Consider the following 20,470-nt stretch of genomic DNA (forward strand, 5'->3'; position numbering starts at 1 on the left):
TCCTCTGAGATGAGGAAGAGAGATCAAAGAGCTCCTAATTGTGTGTTCTAACATTTCGATGGGCCTGTATTTATACATGCACCGCCATACCTCCAAATTAATGAGTTAAGAATATGCATTGTACATGAAATATAGTGTGAGATCCACCATTAATTACCATACAATGTTCCTATTCAACTTTTGAAAAGTAAAAGAATAAATATAACATATTTACTTTTTCCTTTGCGAAATTATATAGCTGAACAAAGGAAAACCCTCGTAAGAAAAAAAATTAAGCTTGTGGGGTGAAGAAACTAAACGTTTCGTTCATTTAATTCAGAAAGAGTCCTACAATTATCTCGGGTTTGGATCCTCTCAGAGCGTGCGGTAAAGTCGTGAAATGAATGAATGAATTAAAACATATTTACTAAAATCATGATAACCTTTTTTAAGAGCTTGATATAAATTAAGAGCATGTTTCGAGCGAATTCGCTCAACCGAATCAATCCAAAATTAAACGAAGCTTATTGATTTTGATTTTAATGTTTGTTACTATTTATGCAGACATAATTGTATTTCTATTTGAAAGTAATTTTCAAGTTCTACAAGTTGAATATTTGAATTGAGAAAATTAGTTTGTACATTGCTTTCTACATGGGTTTTGGTTGTCATACGTTCATAATACAAATAAAAGAAACTTGTTTTGCTGAAGGTGTGTATATTCACATTAATTACAGAATCTGGGATTCTAATACATTATTTACTTTTAATTGTGATTAAGATTATAATATTGACCTAGAAGAAACACCACGTACTAAATGCATCGGATATTAAAGATTGTAAGCTCTGACATTAAAGGATCAATCGTATGATTTTGATCATAACAAAATTATAAATTGAATGGTTTCTAATATATTTGATTTGATGCATTGCATAAGACTTTTATATTATAACACAAAATCGTTGTTAATATCTTAATGCATGGGATTGTATGTTTTAACGCGGTTGAGGCATGAATAAAACAATCACTATTTGACACTGGAAAATGGATGTTGCTGATTATTAATTGAGAAGATCGAAGGACCTTCACCTCAAAAGGAACATTTTAAAATATATAATTATATGTAATTCTTTTTTATGTTAATAGGGCATATTAACATCTCAATCAATAATTTTTCCGCCAAGATCAAATTTATTAAAGAGTAAAACGATTACAACATTTTTTTTTCAAAAAACAAAATTAAAGCTCATTTGGTCCTAGATGACCAAGTGGGCCATACGAGACAGAGAACATAAAGAAAACCGAAACAAAGACCCATAACAAGAGACACAAACAAAGAAACATAAGAGCCCAAGGAAAAATTTTTGTATGAACTTGGTCATAGGAAGCATTTAGTTTTGCCCCGAGTGTTTAGACTGTAAGCTGTGTAGCAAAATACTTCACGAGTGATCAAGGCTTAAATTCCATGTTTAGTGTCCCACAGCATTTTGAATATGATTACCTTCAACAACAGAAAAAGCTATGCGTAGCTTAAAAAAAATAGTTAGATTCTATCAACGACTAGTTGCCTCAGTAAAAATGTCACCTGTCATGTTTAGATGAGATTTTATATTTGAATTCGGGATTGACATGTTTGTACGTACGCATATATTTAATTTTATTATATTAAAAAAATAGTAGTAGTTGTTGTTGGACTCAGAATGAGAGATAAAGCTAAAACATAAAACAAGACATTACATGAGGCAGTTCTGGCGGAGACCCTTGGGACAATCGTCCCAAAGATCATCAAACCCATTAACTTATGAGAATATATAATGCTGTCAAACAATCGGAACCAAAGGTAGCGGGCTTCGAATCATTGGTACGTGAGTACTTGAATTATTGTTGATCATTCATAAGTATGCTGGAGATATTAAAGTCAGTTAAGATCGTAGCTTAGTTTGTTGAGATCACAAATTAGTGTTAGGATTTATAAAAGGGTCTATAATACTACTTCCGGTTCTTAATATAAGAGCTTGTTTGACTTTTATTTTTGTACTAAATATAAAACCTCAATTCACTTTCTCTTTTATATTTATCCATTTTTTCCTAAGATGATCATTGTAATAATGGTAATTCTAGCCAATACACTTGATTAATAAGGATACTTTAGGAAAGACAATACTTATTTATCACAAATAACCAACTTAACTAATTTCTTTAATGTATTCAAATTAGTCAACTAGCTCTTATACTAGAGACCGGAGGTAGTATGTTTAATTAGTTGTTAAGGATAGTTGTGTCCTCATCTAGATGGTACGCAACATGGTCCCCATATCTCTTTATGTTCATACCCCCCCCCCCCCAAAAAAAAGAGTAAAAACTCACGAGTAGTAAATAATCCTGCAGGCAAACTCACCAAACCGTTGATTTGCAGAGGATTATCAAGATTTAATCAAACGCTAGATAACGCAAAACTATGAGATTTCTGAGGATAAGACCAAGAACCCGTCCAATAGCTAGTTTGTGCGGTATTATGAGGTGTGAAAAGATCTACTGGCAGCCCGGTTACTTGAAGCCATAAAGAAACTTGTCAAATATGCAGCTTTCTGGTATAATAAGAAGAAGAAGAGAGCCACTTATGAAAACCCATGGATCACTAGATAACATATGCTCAAGATCCATGGGAACCTCAAAGTAATAAGAAGCAAATAACTCCGTCCCGTAATGTTGAATGTAGCTTCCAATTATAACTGATGAGAGTCTTAAGTTTATCATGTGGATGAATTTTGCTGCTGTCCAAAAATCTTGGGCAAAAACACCATGCATGCCTGATGATCCTTGGTTGAAGATTGAGGAGTGGTAGTAAAATTCATTCTTTTGCGACGATTTCCAAGTCATGTATATATGTAGAGGAGAATTCCAACACCAGATAAGATAACACACAGGAAAATACCAGCAGAAAGCAGCAAGAAATTGTCGTGCCAGGACGAAACCAGCTTAAGCAAAGCAAGGCGGCAAAGCCCACCACCCACCGACTAAGAGCGAAATTTCTCTCCCCCTTTTTCGAAGTCCAATCAATATCAATAGTATCATTCTTAAATGAATATAGCCCTTTCCAAATTATGTTTTTATCGGTAAGATGACAAACACAGTTAAAGCAATACCGCTGCGTTAATTTTATTATTATTATTTTTTATTTTTGGGTGATTATTGAGAGCTTGATATTTGAACACCCCACCACAATCACAGGGCAAGTTGTCTGAAATGGAATTGAAAAGACATATCGCTACAAAAAAAAAACACCCAAATACCGATGGAATTACTGACGGAATATAAAATTACTGATGGAATTTTTGACGGATTTGTGACAGAACGAGATTACCGACAAAAATTCTTTCGTCGCTAATTTCATTTGCGACGGAATCCGAAATTCCGTCGGTAATTTCTGACAGATTTCTGACAAAAATTCCATCAATAATTACCAACAGATTTGCGAGGGATAATTTCTGTCAGTAGTTTTTTGACGGAATATTCCGTGGCTGATCAGCCACGTAATTTGCGACGGAATATTCCATGGCAAATCAGCCACGGAATTTGCCACGGAATATTCCGTCGCAAATTAGCCACGGAAAATTCTATGGGAAAATCTGGGGCTAATCAGCCACGGAATATTCCTTGGGTAATTCCGTGGCTAATTTCCCGCACCAGTAATTCTGTTTTTTTGTTGGTTTTCTTATATTATAAAATTTATTTTATTTTGATTAATTGTTTAGTTTGTCAAGAGGAAGTAAAAGGTAATTGAATTTGTTGAAAATCAAGCATATTGTAATTAAAAATATATAGTCTTTCACAGATCCTGGATACATGAAATGTCAAATGTCAACAACTAAAAGGCAGAAATAATAACCCAAGTTGTCTAATAATAATGACCCTCAACTATCATTTTCTAAATTTCTATTGCTACTAAATGGCTTAGATAATCTAATTCCCATTCCCTCCAATGCAAACATGATTTTGCTGTAATTTTGTTTCATCTCTTCATGCTCTTGTTTAATTTGTTGCTTCTCCTGTGCAAGCTCTGTTATCCTCGTACGCAATTCAGTTTCAACATTAGGATTGATGCTAGTGCTGTTAATAGAAGGAGAAGATCCCTGAGGAGCACAAATATCATCATCCGCCTCGGATCCAAATCCATAGATGCAGCCCTTCTTGTTCTTGCCACCTATAACCTCTAACCATATATTAAATTCTTCCTAATTAGATTGCACGCTTAGAGAGCCTCTTTCAGAACTTAATTCTGCCTTTCTCCTTGTAAACTCATCCTATAAAACAAAAGGTGTAGGATGAGGTAAGTGTATGTTTTATTTAAATAAGAATTCACAATCATGCATCACTAAAAAAAGAAATAATTCATCATGACATAATAAAAATTTAGTAGTTATGTTAAGCAAAACCATAATCAATAAAAAAGAAATAAAAATATCCCACTTTTGTATGATGGAAGGGGGAAAAAAATGAATCTGATGCCATGACACATGTTGAAGGTTATCCCAGAACACATGTTGATTTAGTAACAAATTTCAGGACATGTTCAAATTAAAACTATAAAATTTTCTTCTAGCAAATTGGTGCAGCAAAATATGAATGCCTCATGTGCTTTATATATATATATATATATATATATATATATTTAAGGCAAGATCCTTTTCGACTTAATCCCAACTTCAAAAAAATAAATCCAGAACAAGTTAAATCTAAAGGAATAAGAGTGATATTTAGAAAAACCAATTTTCAAAAATAAAATTGCACCAAGAATAAGAAAGGATACCATAATTCACTAATTTATAGCAGACGATGACATTTACCAATTCTATTAAATTGAACAATATGCAAATGTAACCCAAGTTCAACAACAAAGTAAAGCAGATTGGAGAGTAGCGTGTGTATAAGTTCTATAACTTCCAACAAGTCAAAAGCAATAGACTTTTGCCTAACACTAGTTAGCTTTCGACAGTCAGCACTATCCAAATGATTTAATATGACTAACATTCAATAAGACACACACTACAACTAGTCAGGCCTCTGGCCGTCAGCACAAGTTCAGATCCAATACAACAAACATTAGAAACATATACTCACATGAGCTAATTCTGCTCGCCGATCCGCAAATTTTCCGGTTTTATCATTTAAATGCGTCCTCTTGAATAGTTCAAACATAGTAGGGTCTCTTCCTAACTCCAAAGCCTGAAATTATTTACGAGTATGTATTACATATGCATTAAATAAATAATGATTTAATTTGAAGATAAATTCTTACTAGCCTCCTCTTATGCTCAGTATTAGGAATACTCCTACCTTTGTGTTGAGTGCCTCTTGAGGTTGAGGCTCAACTAACTTTAGCAATCTCACACTTGGCCTTATAATCTTTTGATGCCCATATTCTCTCTAACTCATTCATCACTTGATGTGGAATCCATTTAGCCCTAACTTGTTTTTAATACAAGTCTTGCCTGACAGTATGCATTGTATTTCTTAAAATTTCTGTGCACTTTGTATTCCAAATTTTCTTAATGCCATCATTATACTGTGGCAACCATTTATATTTGCGCTGCATAAATGAGTAACAGAAAAAAACATAAAGTAAACATAATGAGAGAAAAAAAGCTGAAAACATAAATAATTAGATATAAGATTTACCGTCCATTCATCAAACTACATTTTCTTGTACTCAAGGGGTGTTGCTTTCCAGTTAGAAACATGGATGGTCAAATTTTTCTTGAATAACAGGAAGAATATTTCGTATAGTAACAACAGTAGGATTAAACCCAATTACAATTTTGTAAAAAAAGTCATTATAAATGTTGTTAGAATGGCTTTAATAAACTAAATGAAGATGTGAAATAATATAACTTTGATAACAACTTACGTTTTCTTTTCAGGATATATCCATGTTTGACCATCTGAGGAATCATAACCCGATGGTGAAAAACTAGTAGGAGGGGCCTGTGGAGTAGGGGGATGCGAGTTTTCAGTTCTAGGAGATGGGATCTGAGGAGATGATGCTTGAGGTGATAATGAGGCTCTACTATCAGATTGAGTCATCATTGGAGATAATGAAGATGACAATGAGGGTCTATTACGTTCTTCATTTATAATTGGAGATGAAGTGATCAAGTTTGTTCTATCACGCTTTAAACCACGACCTGTCATCTACATATTCAAGAACCTTGAGTTAGTAATAATAAATAACCATCACAAAATAAATCTCAATAAAAAGTAAATCAATTAAACTTGGCGGGTTTGATTTTTGTTTCATTAGCAACAAACTTGGCTGCGTTACAGTGGCAAACATGAATCTGTGCGCTTTGATTGCAATAATATGCATAATTCTTTTCCTTTTTCCCTTTGCAGCCCTCAAACTCTAGTTCATGCTATAAGGTATGTTATTTGCACTACAAAAAAACATGCTTTTAGCGACCGAATTTTTTATTTAGCGACGGAAATGGATTAGCGATGGAATTTGTTCCGTCGCTAATTCCTTTATCGCTAATTGGTTAGCGACGGAATTGAAGTTCTGTCGCTAATTAGTGATGGATTAGCGACGGATTTTCCGTCCCTAATTAGCGATGGAAAAATTCCGTCGGTAATTAGCGACAGAAAAATTCCGTCACTAATCCGTTGCTAAATCGATTTTTTTAAAAAATAAAATAAAATGCCACGTGGCACCTCTACCAATTGCCACGTCATTACTAGGGACCACCTCCACGTGTCAGTGCCACCTCATGTCTACTGCCACATGTGCTGCCACCTCACCTCTGCGTGCCATGTGTACGCCACGTGTCACACCTCTGCCTACCACGTGTGCTTGTCACCTCACCTCTGCCTGCCACGTGTGCGTCACGTGTCACCACCACATAATTCCCTTCTCAAAGTGACTTTTCCATGGCTTGAACCCAGGACCTCCTCCGTGCGCACGTGCAGCTTTACCAGTTGAGTTGCAATGAACCTGTTGACTTATTATGTAAAATTAAATATATATTATATTATTTTACACAAACAATTATATATACATATATATTATTAAAAACTAAAAATATACTATATGATAATTTTAATCATAACTATTTTAATGAAAAAATAATTTTAAAATATTTTTTTACTATTTTTATAATGTTTTATGTTTTGAAAAATATTTTTAATATAATTTTAATTTCTAACAACACTAATTTTGAATTTTACATCATAAATAATTTTTCATAAATATTTTTTAAATTATTTTTTAATTAACATTGATAAGATATACAATTTAATTATATATATTATATTACATTATATTATATTATGTATATGTGGTTTATATATTTGAAGAAAATCATTTACAATTAGTCAAAAAATCTTGTTATTCAAAAAATAACTACTATAATAAAATGTAATAAATTATTCTATATAAAAAATTAAATGATTTAAATAAATTATGATAAACAGTATTTTTCTACTTGTATATATATCCTATGTAATTTATTTTTTTAAAATTTGCAATGGAATTTATGACGGAAACAAATTCCGTCGCTAATTTTTGACGGAATTGCGACGGAATTTCTGTTGCTAATTTTTTTGACGGAATTAGCAACGGAATTCTCTGACGGAAAAATATTCTGTCGCTAATTTCGTCCCTAAATACGGATTAGCGACGGAATTTAGCGACGGACAGAAATTCCGTCGCTAATCCGTCAAAAAAATTAGCGACGGAATTTCCGTCGCTAATTAGCTGTTTTTTTGTAGTGTTGCTCATAGTTACATTTACCTTTCTATTTCTGTCTTTTTTCCACTCTTGAATTGTTCGTTAAATGACTTGACTGTGTTTTAGTGCAGTTCCATGTTGCCATCGAAACTCAATTATATTAACAGTTCGTTCATAATTTCTAGCACATACTCTATATGATTGTACTGTAAACTTCTTGCCTTCAATGAAGACTCTTTGATGCCTGTTATTAAACTTTATGGTAAGAAGAGTCGAAAGGAGTTTCATAGGAAATGCAAGATAGCATAGTCCATGTCTTTCCTTACTCTTCTCATGATTTGATCAAGAAAACAAAAGTCGGGAGAGTATAAGTAAAAAATTTTTAGGGGTTATGAATTGTTCCAAAAGAATGTTTCGTTGCCCTGTCACAGTGGCCCAGGATCCATTAGCAACAATGATTTTCCTATACCAAGACATTATTTGTACGTAAGGAATTTATGTGTGGTTTTTGGCTCTAGAGTGAATGATACATATTCAACAAACCAGATTAGAAGCAAGCAGAGCATATGTAGAGGCAATTTAACGTGAGGTTTGCCATGTGACACTTTGTTGGCGGCAGCAAAGGAGGAACAGCAAATCCGGTTCGAGTCGCGTCACAAGGACACTGTCCTTGAGAGATATTCCGCAACCCCTCGGTGTAACGGGCAGCGGCACTCCCCAGGATCAAACGAACCCTTCCTGCGAAGCAAGGCAGCAGAACAACGAAAGCAATTGTAACAGGAAACACAGCGGGAGAGAAGAGGAAGAGGATGGAACAGTGTATTTTCACGCTGTCTGGACAGTCCCTTATATAGGCGCGAATGGCCACATCACCGGAGGACGCATCCCTCTGTTTCGCCGAGCGGGTACGACCGAAGCAACGCAAGGTTCCGTTGGAGACGGAACAACACGAACGTTGGTGCACACAACGTTCGTTTACACCCCGCGAGACGCTTCCGGTCGGCCACAGAACGATACGGCAAGCCTCTTGACTTTTAACAGGTCCAAAATAAGGCTTTTCTGGTAAACATAATTTTATTAAAAAATATTCAACAAAGTTTAAAATAATTTTCGTAAAATGAGGCTTTGTCGCGTTAATAATTCACGCGCAGGGGGAAATCGCCGGTTTACAACTGCGTTTCCCTCCTGGTGGCCCGTTGTTGTGTGCGCGAGGCCCACTTCCCTCTTGGCCCATTTACCCCCCCAAGGATGCTTGATCTCATTTATACACTTAGACTTCTTCTCATCTTTCCCATGTGGGACTTTATTTGACACACACATTGCATTGTTTCACAACAATCCCCCACATGTGTCAAATAAAGAGCCAGAGTTACACACATGGGTATAATCATTGTATCTAGTGGTTCTTGCGACTATGAACTAGACCTAGACCAATAACACTTAGTACACAGAGATGCCAGTGAAGCCTGCTTCTATGAACTGTCATCTCTTCGGCGTGTACCAGAGGCATTAAAAGTCAGATTATACCCCCACATTTCCGCTGTTAACGACGGTTTTGCGCGTTATAACGGCCGTGCGCGTGCCTGGTGCATAACGAATGCTCTAGAGATTTTGCCATGATCTCATAGGAGCGGCCCCACTCCACATTCGTAGAGGTGATTTCATTTAAGTGTACCTGCACTGAATACACCATCCCGTAGGATTTGAAATCATTAAGAGCTTTGCTCAACCCTCCAATATGCAATCTAGCACTTTCTCGCACATCATAGGAAGGGACTAGTAATTTTGGTTTAGTGCTAGCAGTACTAACGAGCGACTTGTTTTTACCCATTGAACCTTCTTCATGGGATCACCAATCACAAAGGTTGGGTTGCCATCGCTGTCGTAATCATACTGGCTTTAGTCCCATTCCCCTCGATGTTTCAATAATTTGTTTCCTCCCTAGGGGTTTTGTTAATGGATCTGCTAGGTTCATTTCTGACCTCACAAAATCGATTGAGATCACCTCGTCCTTTAGCAGCTGCCTTAAAATATTGTGTCTCAATCGAATGTGTCTGCTTTTGCCATTAAATGTTTTATTTTTGGCCGTGGCTATTGATGCCTGGTTATCACAGTGTAATGATATTGATGGCGTTGGCTTGTCTCCCAATGGGATATTTGCTAAGAAGTTTTTCAACCACTCAGCCTCTGTACCAGCCAATTCCATAGCAACTAACTCAGAATCCCTTGAGGATCGAGTTATGATGCTTTGTTTGGCTGACTTCCAAGTGACAGCTCCACCACCAAATGTAAAAACATAACCGCTAGTGGACTTTGTCTCGTCTGAATCTGAGATCCAATTAGCATCACTGTATCCTTCTAATACAGCGGGAAATCCACTATATAGTATACCATAATTCATGGTACCCTTCAGATATCGTAATAATCTCTTCAGAGCTTCCCAATGTTCACTGCCTGGACAGTGAGTATATCTGCTCAATCTGCACACAGCATATGCTATGTCTGGCCTGGTATAATTCATCAAATGCAACAGACTCCCAATAATCTGTGCATACATAGATTGAGCAATCGGATCTCCTTTATGCTTCTTTAGATGCACACTAGCATCATAAGGGGTACTCAAAGGAGTTTCATCATAATGTTCAAACTTTCTCAGTATTTTCTCGACATAATGTTCCTGAGAAAGTAAGATACCATTCTCATTTCTTGTGATTTTAACACCTAAGATAACTTTTGCTTCACCCAGATCTTTCATATCAAAATTTGAATTAAGAAACATTTTTGTTTCAAGCACAACATTCATACTGGTTCCAAAAATAAGCATATCATCCACATATAAACAAATAATCACACAATCATTATTCACAACTTTAGTATAAACACATCTTTCTACTTCGACAGTAGAGAAACCACCACTCATTAAAACTTGATCTAACTTCTCATGCCATTGTTTGGGTGCTTGTTTTAAGCCATATAGAGATTTTACTAACTTACATACTTTGTTTTCTTGCCCAGGAACAGCACACCCTTCAGGTTGTACCATATAAATTTCCTCTTCTAAATCACCATTTAGAAATGCTGTTTTAACATCCATTTGATGTATAAATAGCTTATGAATTGATGCTAAAGCAATAAGGATTCTAACAGATGATATCCTTGTAACAGGAGAGAATGTATCAAAATAATCAATATTTTCCTTTTGGGTAAAACCCTTAGCTACAAGCCGTGCTTTGTATTTATCTATGGTTCCATCAGGAAAATATTTTTTCCTAAAGACCCATTTGCAACCTATAGGTTTTGCTCCTGAAGGCAAGTCTACCAAAACCCAAGTTTTATTTTTATTTAAGGAGTCTATTTCATCTTTAATTGCTTCTTTCCAAAGCTCTGCATCCGGAGAAGAGATTGCTTCATAAAAGCTTCTAGGTTCATTTTGTACTAAAAATGTGTAAAAATCATCTCCAAAGGATGTTTCCTTTCTCTGTCTTTTACTTCTCCGTAATTCTTCAATCAAAACTTGATTTGTTTTTTCTTGGAAAGAGGCAGAAGGATTTTCAACACCTTTGGGAATATGCTCAACTTTTAATGGAAAAATGTTTTCAAAAAATTCAGCATCTTTTGTTTCAGTAATTGTGTTTTGATTCAAAACTAAAAAACGATAAGCAGCACTTTGTTGAGCATAACCAATGAACATACAGTCAACAGTTTTAGAACCAATTTCCTTTTCTTAAAATCAGGCAATAAAACTTTTGCAAGGCACCCCCACACTTTCAAATATTTAAGATTAGGTACAAAACCTTTCCACAACTCATAAGGTGTTTTGTTAGTTTTCCTATGAGGTATTCTATTTTGTAAAAAGCAAGCAGATAACAAGGCTTCACCCCATAAGTTATCAGGTGTACCAGAACTCACAAGCAAAGCATTCATCATCTCTTTTAAAGTTCTATTTTTCCTTTCTGCAACTCCATTAGATTCAGGTGAGTAAGGAGGTGTTACTTCATGTATTATTCCCTCTTTTTCACAAAAGTCATTTAGTAATAAATATTCTCCTCCTCTATCAGATCTAACTCTTTTAATTTTCCTACTTAGTTGATTTTCTACCTCTGCCTTATATAAGATAAATTTTTCAAAAGCTTCATCTTTATTTCTTAACAGGTACACCTTAGTGTATCTAGAAAAATCATCAATGAAAGTAATATAGTATCTTTTACCACCTCTAGTCTCTGTTTGTTTCAAATCACCTAAATCAGTATGTATTAATGACAATAACTCAGTCTCTCTTTGTGTAGGAAAATGTGATTTTTTAGTCATTTTGGTTTCTGCACAAATCTCGCATTTACCAATATTATTACTTTTAGTTTCAGAAATTAATTTAAGGTGTTGCAACCTTTTGATATATTTCCTATTAATATGCCCTAATCTAGCATGCCATAGATCATAAGAATCAACCAAGTAAACAGAAGAAGATGCATTATCATTCATATCGACACTCAGTACAAAGAGACCTTGATTACAGTAACCCTTCCCCACAAGAACATTGTTCTTTGTCATCACAATTTTGTCAGACTCAAATGACACTTTGACCCAGCCTTTCCCAAGAGAGCCACAGAAATTAAATTTGCTCTCATATCGGGCACATACAGAACATCATTTAGCACTAGAGACTTCCCAGATGTGAGTTTCAGCACCACTTTTCCTTTTCCCTGAACCTTTGCAGTTCGGGAGTCAGCGAGATAAATGTGATCTTCCCCTTTTTCGAAGGAGGTATACATTTCCCTGTTTGCACATATGTGCTTGGTAGCCCCAGAGTCTACCACCCATTTTCTCACATCAGAGATGAGGAGGGCCTGAGAGAGCATTGCAGCAATTACTTCGTCATTGTCGCTGTCATCTCCTTCAACCAAATTCACATTTGGTTTGGGAGGATTTTCATCCTTTTGAAAACTTCCCTTAGCCCTCTTCCTGCACTGCGCTGCATAGTGTCCAGGTTTGCCACAAACAAAACAATTGCCCTTTTTCTTGAACTTGGAGTCAGTGCCCTTGGGTTTGTAATCAGGCTTCTTATTTTTCTGTTTCTTTGAGTTAGGGTCGTACCTCTTGTTGCGTGGTTTTGTTTCCACTAGATTTGCTTTGGCAGCCGTCTCTTTCTCTTTCGCTGCTTGTATTGTCCTTCTGTTGGTATCTTCAATGATGATGTGAGTGATCAAGCCGGTAAGCGACAATTGTTTCTGTTTATGCTTGAGTTGTTGTTTGTAGTTGTTCCATGAGGTTGGTAGCTTTTCAATCAGGACCCCAGCGATGAACTCGTCAGGAAGATTGATCTTTTCAGCCCGAAGTTCCTCCAGTAATTTGTGATATTCATTTATTTGAAGCTTGATGTCTTTGTCATCGGTCATCTCCCACCTATAGAAGTTTCCGACCACAAATTTCTGCTTCCCAGTGTCCTCAGCAGTATATTTGAGAACCAATGATTCCCATATTTGCTTGGCTTCTTTGTAGACGCTGTAGATGTCAAATAAATCATTAGATAGTGTACTGATCAAAGTGTGCCTGCATACTTTGTTGGCCTGGTGCCACATATCCTTCTGTCCTTGATCAGCATCTGCAGCAGGTTCTGATTGAGTCAGTGCATTGACAACTCCATGCATGTCCAGAATTGTGTAGACACGTTCTTGCCACCGCCTAAAGTTGCTCCCATCGAACATTTCTATCTTGGATGTGTCAGGGAATGGCCTAGGAAGCGGTATGGCTGCCGGGACGTTCAGGGGAACGCTGACAGGAACAGCACTGGAGCCAGTAGCGTCGTTGTTTGCAGCCATCGTTCAGGCTATCTCTCAAGATTGTTGGCGGCAGCAAAGGAGGAACAGCAAATCCGGTTCGAGTCGCGTCACAAGGACACTGTCCTTGAGAGATATTCCGCAATCCCTCGGTGTAACGGGTAGCGGCACTCCCCAGGATCAAACGAACCCTTCCTGCGAAGCAAGGCAGCAGAACAGCGAAAGCAATTGTAACAGGAAACACAGCGGGAGAGAAGAGGAAGAGGATGGAACAGTGTATTTTCACGCTGTCTGGACAGTCCCTTATACAGGCGCGAATGGCCACATCACCGGAGGACGCATCCCTCTGTTTCGCCGAGCGGGTACGACCGAAGCAACGCAAGGTTCCGTTGGAGACGGAACAACACGAACGTTGGTGCACACAACGTTCGTTTACACCCCGCGAGACACGTCCGGTCGGCCACAGAACGATACGGCAAGCCTCTTGACTTTTAACAGGTCCAAAATAAGGCTTTTCTGGTAAGCATAATTTTATTAAAAAATATTCAACAAAGTTTAAAATAATTTTTGTAAAATGAGGCTTTGTCGCGTTTAATTCACGCGCAAGGGGGGAAATCGCTGGTTTACAACTGCGTTTCCCTCCTGGTGGCCCGTTGTTGTGTGCGCAAGGCCTACTTCCCTCTTGGCCCATTTACCCCCCCAAGGATGCTTGATCTCATTTATACACTTAGACTTCTTCTCATCTTTCCCATGTGGGACTTTATTTGACACACACATTGCATTGTTTCACAACACACTTGAAGCTTGATCAAGATATTCAAAAAGTGATTCAAGTCTTCCCATTTCTTATTGAAGATATTATTTTTCAGAATGGGATGATCTTACTGTAGCTGAAGACATAATTGGGTAATAGCATTTTTTTTCTTTTTTGACACCAAGAATGGGTTCAAAACAATGAAAGCTTACCAATTTCATATCCTGTTTATTACTTATTTTGAAAATCGTTGCTATCCAAAGAGTTTTGCTAATTTTACTACACGCCCAGCTGCAGCTGAGTTAAACTAGTTAATTTCATTTTTTTAAAAAAAAAAAGTTGGCATTGCTTTATAAAAGTCTAGCAACTTTCCTTTGCTGATGAATAATAGTTTGTTAATTATTTTAGCTGTTATTGTTTCTTTCAATCCTATCCCTTCAGGTCATGTTTTTGCTTTAGAATTGATTTACCATTATATGTATTATATCTTCCCATTGTTAGATATAGACAAACAAAGAACGGGGTTTGAATTGTGTGGTGCACTTTGTCAGCTTTTCAAGACAACAGATAAGACAGCAATTCTAACTAACAAAACCAGTGTGCTAGAACAAAGCAGTTTGCTGGGTTGACAGTTAATGAGTGATTTTTCCCCAGCCAGGTCACAAGCACACGAGCATGGATGCAAGATGGTTTGTGATGCTCACGTAAAACATTTATCAAGATGTTTTCCCTCATTCACCACCAATGAATCATTAACTACCCTTTCTAACACAAAGGGGGAAATGTCATGATAACGCAAAATGGAAGAGAGATACCCTCTCATAGGATAGGTTTTGCAGTTAACCTCAATCTAACACTAAAACCACGAACATAATCCCAGACAAAGCTTCAAAGGTTTCGTAATGAATTGGCTAGAGTGGGATTAAGAAACCAATGAAAGAAAGTAAGATAAGATTACTATGCTCATTACAGTTGGATGCGTCTCTGATCTGCTAAGAAACCATTCAAAGTCTTAGCTTTGATTCTTAAAAGCAGGAAAATGAAATCTTACTTGAAGGCAAAACCACGGAGCAGAGTGTTAACAAGACAAGTCACAGCAACCGAAAATGGCTGGGGAAGAAGCTCAAACCATCAGGACGCACAATTGACCCATGCACGAACACAAGCCCGTGAAGCACAGTGGAGATGACGATGGTGAAGCGAAGATGTAGAGGAGATGTGGTAGCTGTGTGGGAAGCTGGAGAAGAAAGCTCTGCCTGACTAACGATGGAGAGACGGTGCCAGATGAAAGCAACAGAGGTAGACAAAGGACGGAGAGACGATGATTTAGAGGTGAAGTGAGAGACAAGATCGCAGGGGTAGAGGAGGAGTGATGCGAGGCCACTGGTGGCTAGAAGAAGAGGAAGCTTTCTTGCGAAGTATGAGAAGGCAGAGCTGGGGGCAGTGGCTTGCGTATGAGAAGGCGAGAGGAGAGGGATTACGGCTTAATGGAGGGAGGGTCAATATTTTTGGAGGGAATTGATTTTTCACCAAAAAAAAAAAACCATATGTCAAATTTGCTTTTATAAATGATAAGTTTAAATTTAAGTCTTACTATTTTTCACACATAAGAATAATTATATTATATTTAGAATAATATTATAATGTTTGGCGGCTTTTTTTTAAATCAATATCTAGAAAACTTGATATTAATGTCGATATATTTTGTTCATATAATTTGATTTATATTAATTTGCATTTAACTTTTAAAAAAAAGGAAAAGAAGAATCAGCTTTTCAAATTAATATATTATTATATGATCTATTAAATATCAGTTTAATTTTTTCAGTCTAATTTGAAATAATTTGATATTTTTCAGTTTAAAAATATCCATATCTATTTAAAAAAGATAAGATATGTATACATAATATATATAACATTGACAAGATCAAATTACATAAAGATATGGACTAAAAAAGGAGAATTATGTTGTCATGAATAAATTACAAGAGATGATACAAAAGATTTATACATCTCTCACATTATAATGATGACTGCTGTAAATTATTGTAATGTACAATCAAATCATTAAGCAGTTTGCTTAATTAATAGGAGTTGTAATTTTTTAATCAAGGGAGAATTAGAGAGAAGGACCAATAAGCAGTAATATTTATGAGAGAAGATCATAAAAATTAAAATTATCTAAAAGGAGCAAATATTCAAATATAAATTTGAAAAATACCATATTGCCCCTATTCCCAAACCTCCTAAATGTTTTCCTATATTCCCTCCTACATTTTATTATTGAAACTAATGCAAATGACTAAATTTCACTAAATTAAACCTGATTTCTCTCAAAATTTGCAACCCGCGTATAAATCAATTTAAAAATTATGCAAATATTGTTGATTCATGAAAAAAAAAAATTAAATTTTTATTTTTTTATAAACAATTTGAAATTTTCTTCTTAAAACCGTCAAAGATTTTAATTGAAAATAAAAGTTATATACTTTATCAAAATTTAGATTATTATTTAATTTATTATATGCACGATTTTAAAAAATTCAAAAAAACTTTTATAATTTATTTTTTTATTTAATAAGAAATTTACATCAGATTTTCAATAAAAATATCATGTAATGTTAAGAAATTTAAAGAAGGGAAAATTGGGGACCCTATTGAAAATTTAATTAGCAAATGCGACCTAAGAATTTTGTGTAACTTAACTTCTTTTGTGTGTGACTTATCTTCCCTTATGTGCAGTGTATCTTCTTTTCTGTGCAATGATATTCCTTTATGTGATGTGCAACTCAATTTTTCTTTGTGCAAATGAAATTCTCTTATGTGTAACTAATTCCTCACATCTAAATAATGTTTTGTGCAAACTATTTTCCCTTTGTGCAACTTATCTTTCTTTTTATACAACTAATCTTTCCTTGTGCAATCAATCATCCTAGGTTCCATTTGCCAATTAAATTTTTAATGAGGAATTTATCCCTAGTTTTTTCTTTAAAGAATTCGGTTAATTTATTATAATGTTATAAGATCCCTCGTCAAAATCATTTAACAAAAGCCACCTAATTATGTAATAAAAAAATTCATGTAACGTTAAGAAATTTGAAGAAATCATTTTCTTTGCATTTTTTAAATATTTCTTATACAATGAATTAATAATAATCTAAATTTTAATAAAATTATATAATTTTTATCTTTAATTAAAGTCGGTGATGATCTTAAATTTTCTTATTTTTTATAAAATAAAATAAAATTTTAATTTTTACATGACTGAACAATGTTTGCATTTTTTTTAATTGATTTTATGTAGGTTGTAAATTTTGAGAGAAACTATGTTTAATGTAGTTAAATTTATTAATTTATATTAGTTTTAAAAATAAAATGCAAGAGGAAATATAGAAGAAAATGTAGGAGGTTTGAATTAGAACAGTATAGTATCTTTAAATTTGTATTTGAATATTTGGTCCCTTTAAATGATTTTAATTTTTATTATCCTTTTCTATAAATATCACTTTCTATTGGTCCTTCTCTCTAATTCTCCCTTTAATCAAAGTGTCACATCCAAATCCTGAAAATATAATCACGTTAAATATTTGGTAGGAAAATTTTGTTGTTCCTTACAGTTCTATCAAACTCAATACTAATATGTTAGCAATATTGTTGTAAACCATTCTATACAAATATTTGCCTTGCACTCATTATATTCTTCATATGTCTATTCTTTAAATATTAGTAAAATTTAATTTTGTCTCTCTCATTTATTCTTCTACATTAGGATAAATAATATTCAGTTAATTTGAGATAGTCATAATCAACCAATAAGTGAAGAAATATTTTTTTTTTTCATATTTAAGTCAACAAAGATTGAATTAGTATAGTTCACCAATGCTTCCACGACTTCACTATGTCCCTTTACTAGATTTCTGTTGGTTTCTTTCTTACATAAAATAGTCTTTTATCTCATGAAAAAATAGAATTACAGCATTTTATAAGAATAAAGTTATAAAATTTCTAATTACATAGTATCCTAGAGAAAAGAAATTAACAAATACATAATATTACTGACGGAATTAGCCACAGAAAATATTTTGTCGGTAATTTCCGTTATAAATCCGTCAAAATTTTCATGGGAAAATTTTCTGACAGAATTTCTAACAGAATTTGCCACGGATTTCTGATGGAAATTACCGACGGAATATTTCCATAGCTAATTTCGTCAGTAAATTCCTTTTCCAATGAAATTAGCCACAGAAATATTCCGTCAGTAATTTTCGTCTGAAATCTGTGGCAAATTCCGTTGGTGACGGAACGTCTTCCATCAATAAATCCGTCGGTGATTCAATGTTTTTTGGTAGCGTATCTCCAAGAGGAGTGATCTCCCTTTAACAGACCCTACTTCTTTGGCCATTCACCTCCCACCATTAAGACCCTAAGGATCTCTGTCAGACTGAATAATAAAAAGGTGTTTGAGTGCAACCAAAATCATGATTTTAAAAATATTTGTAAATGTATAAAAGAGTTTACTTCGATTTATGAAAAAGTTATTTTTAAAAACAATTCTTGGGTAATCCAAACACCCCCTAAATAATAGTTTTTTTAAAACCCAAAAAAAGTTAAAATGCATTTTTACCTATGAACTATCTTTCAAATAGCACTAGTTATCCCAAATTATTTATGGGAGCAATTTATCTCTTCAAGTGTACATAATAGTAATGTCACCCTAGAGCTAGCAGACAGTGAAGGTGACCATTAGCTCTCCACAGAAAAACTAGTTTGATTGGCACACATGTCTAAACGAAAAAATCTTTTGGGTTGAAGAATACTTTTTTCCCCATAAATTATTCATAGAATTATGACTAGTGTTCAAAAACTTTGATAATATGGAGCAATTAAATCATTTTTACACCAAATCATTATATGTCATGTTCTAATTCTCAAATGGCTTGCTAACTCGCTATTCATCAATTAAAAAATAATTAAAAAAATCGTAGTCTTATAGCTTGTTAGGATAGACACATATAATCTGTTAGTATGAGTTGAGAGATTTTTTGCCCTTGATGAGTGCCGACTTAGTAGGTAAGGATACATATCCATATATGATATAAATAAAAAGTGAGGGTACTAATTGCCCCGCATTATTAAAATTTGGAGTGGTGACTGCTCTTTCATAAATACCTTACAAGCAAGATATCCTTTAACACCGAAATTTTTCCTCCTACATATGTCGCGTGTGAGGCAAAATCATTTTTTTCTTGAATTAGATTTTCAGATATTAACGGCTTAATATTACAAGTGTAATCGTACTTATAAAGAAACATTTACGTTATTAGGCTACATGGCCATGTCAAGCAAGTCAGATTCTCTTTGGAATCAATAGTCAACGTTGTTGTCAGTTACCTTAAGGGGAACATTTCAATGATTGACACTTGAAAGCTAAAACTGTTTTAATGAGTAATTTAGGATAACTATTACTCCTAAATGTCCTTTTACAAGAAAAAGATGTGTTCGCTTATGCGCTGAGAAAATCTTCCATGTATTAGAGTAAATCATATTAATCTTCCTCTATAAACATTATATAATTACTCATTCAGTCTCTAACTATAAGGGGGGAAATTACCACCTGATATTGAATATAAAATAATTTTTGGAGGGTTATTTTGGTCCAACTTATAAGAATTGAGCTTATGTCTGATACACTAATTGCATTCAATTAATTATATACCCTCCGTTAAGTTGGGAATACTTAAGAATTGTTAAATATAGAGTAACAATTTAAGCATTAAATTTGGGTATTTGTGGAAAAATTTCAATTCGTAACCCAGGTAGAAGGATAATTACTTCTTAATACTAATGAGGTGATTATTTTTTCCTTATATTCAAGACTAGAGATAGCAAATAGCTTACACATCAAGAAAATAGTTCAACTTGGTTAATGATGTTTCAAAATTGATTTATTTCTTCCCTTATATCCTAATTAGCAAACCCGTAATTTCCATCTTTTTCAAGGGAAAGATTGCTCATTCATTTATCAAGCTTGTCTATAATTTAAAACTTAGATCATGTCACACTTAAGATTCACTAATGAAACTCAATATATAATAATGGTATATATGGTAAAACGCGCCGAATTAATTTGTTTTAAATTAAATGAATTATTCTTAATAAAATATACAATTTAAATAGAAAAGGATCTATTCAAAACCGACTATTTCATATCGTTGATGGGTCTTTTTGTGAAAAAAAAA

At 34.5% G+C, this 20,470-nt stretch overlaps 1 long non-coding RNA gene across 1 annotated transcript; it reads right to left on the reverse strand.

Moving 5' to 3' along the window:
- Positions 1 to 4,246: 4,246 nt before the first annotated feature.
- Positions 4,247 to 5,314, reverse strand: LOC114750670 (uncharacterized). Its single transcript, XR_003740683.1, has 3 exons — positions 5,280 to 5,314; positions 5,102 to 5,206; positions 4,247 to 4,284 (listed from the first exon to the last, which is right to left on the reverse strand). It is a non-coding gene; the product is annotated as an uncharacterized LOC114750670 (long non-coding RNA).
- Positions 5,315 to 20,470: the final 15,156 nt, after the last annotated feature.

This window comes from Neltuma alba, unplaced genomic scaffold, assembly GCF_004799145.2.
Source record: "Neltuma alba isolate B1F8T4 unplaced genomic scaffold, ASM479914v2 tig00001113_pilon, whole genome shotgun sequence".
In the NCBI taxonomy this organism is placed as follows: domain Eukaryota; kingdom Viridiplantae; phylum Streptophyta; class Magnoliopsida; order Fabales; family Fabaceae; genus Neltuma; species Neltuma alba.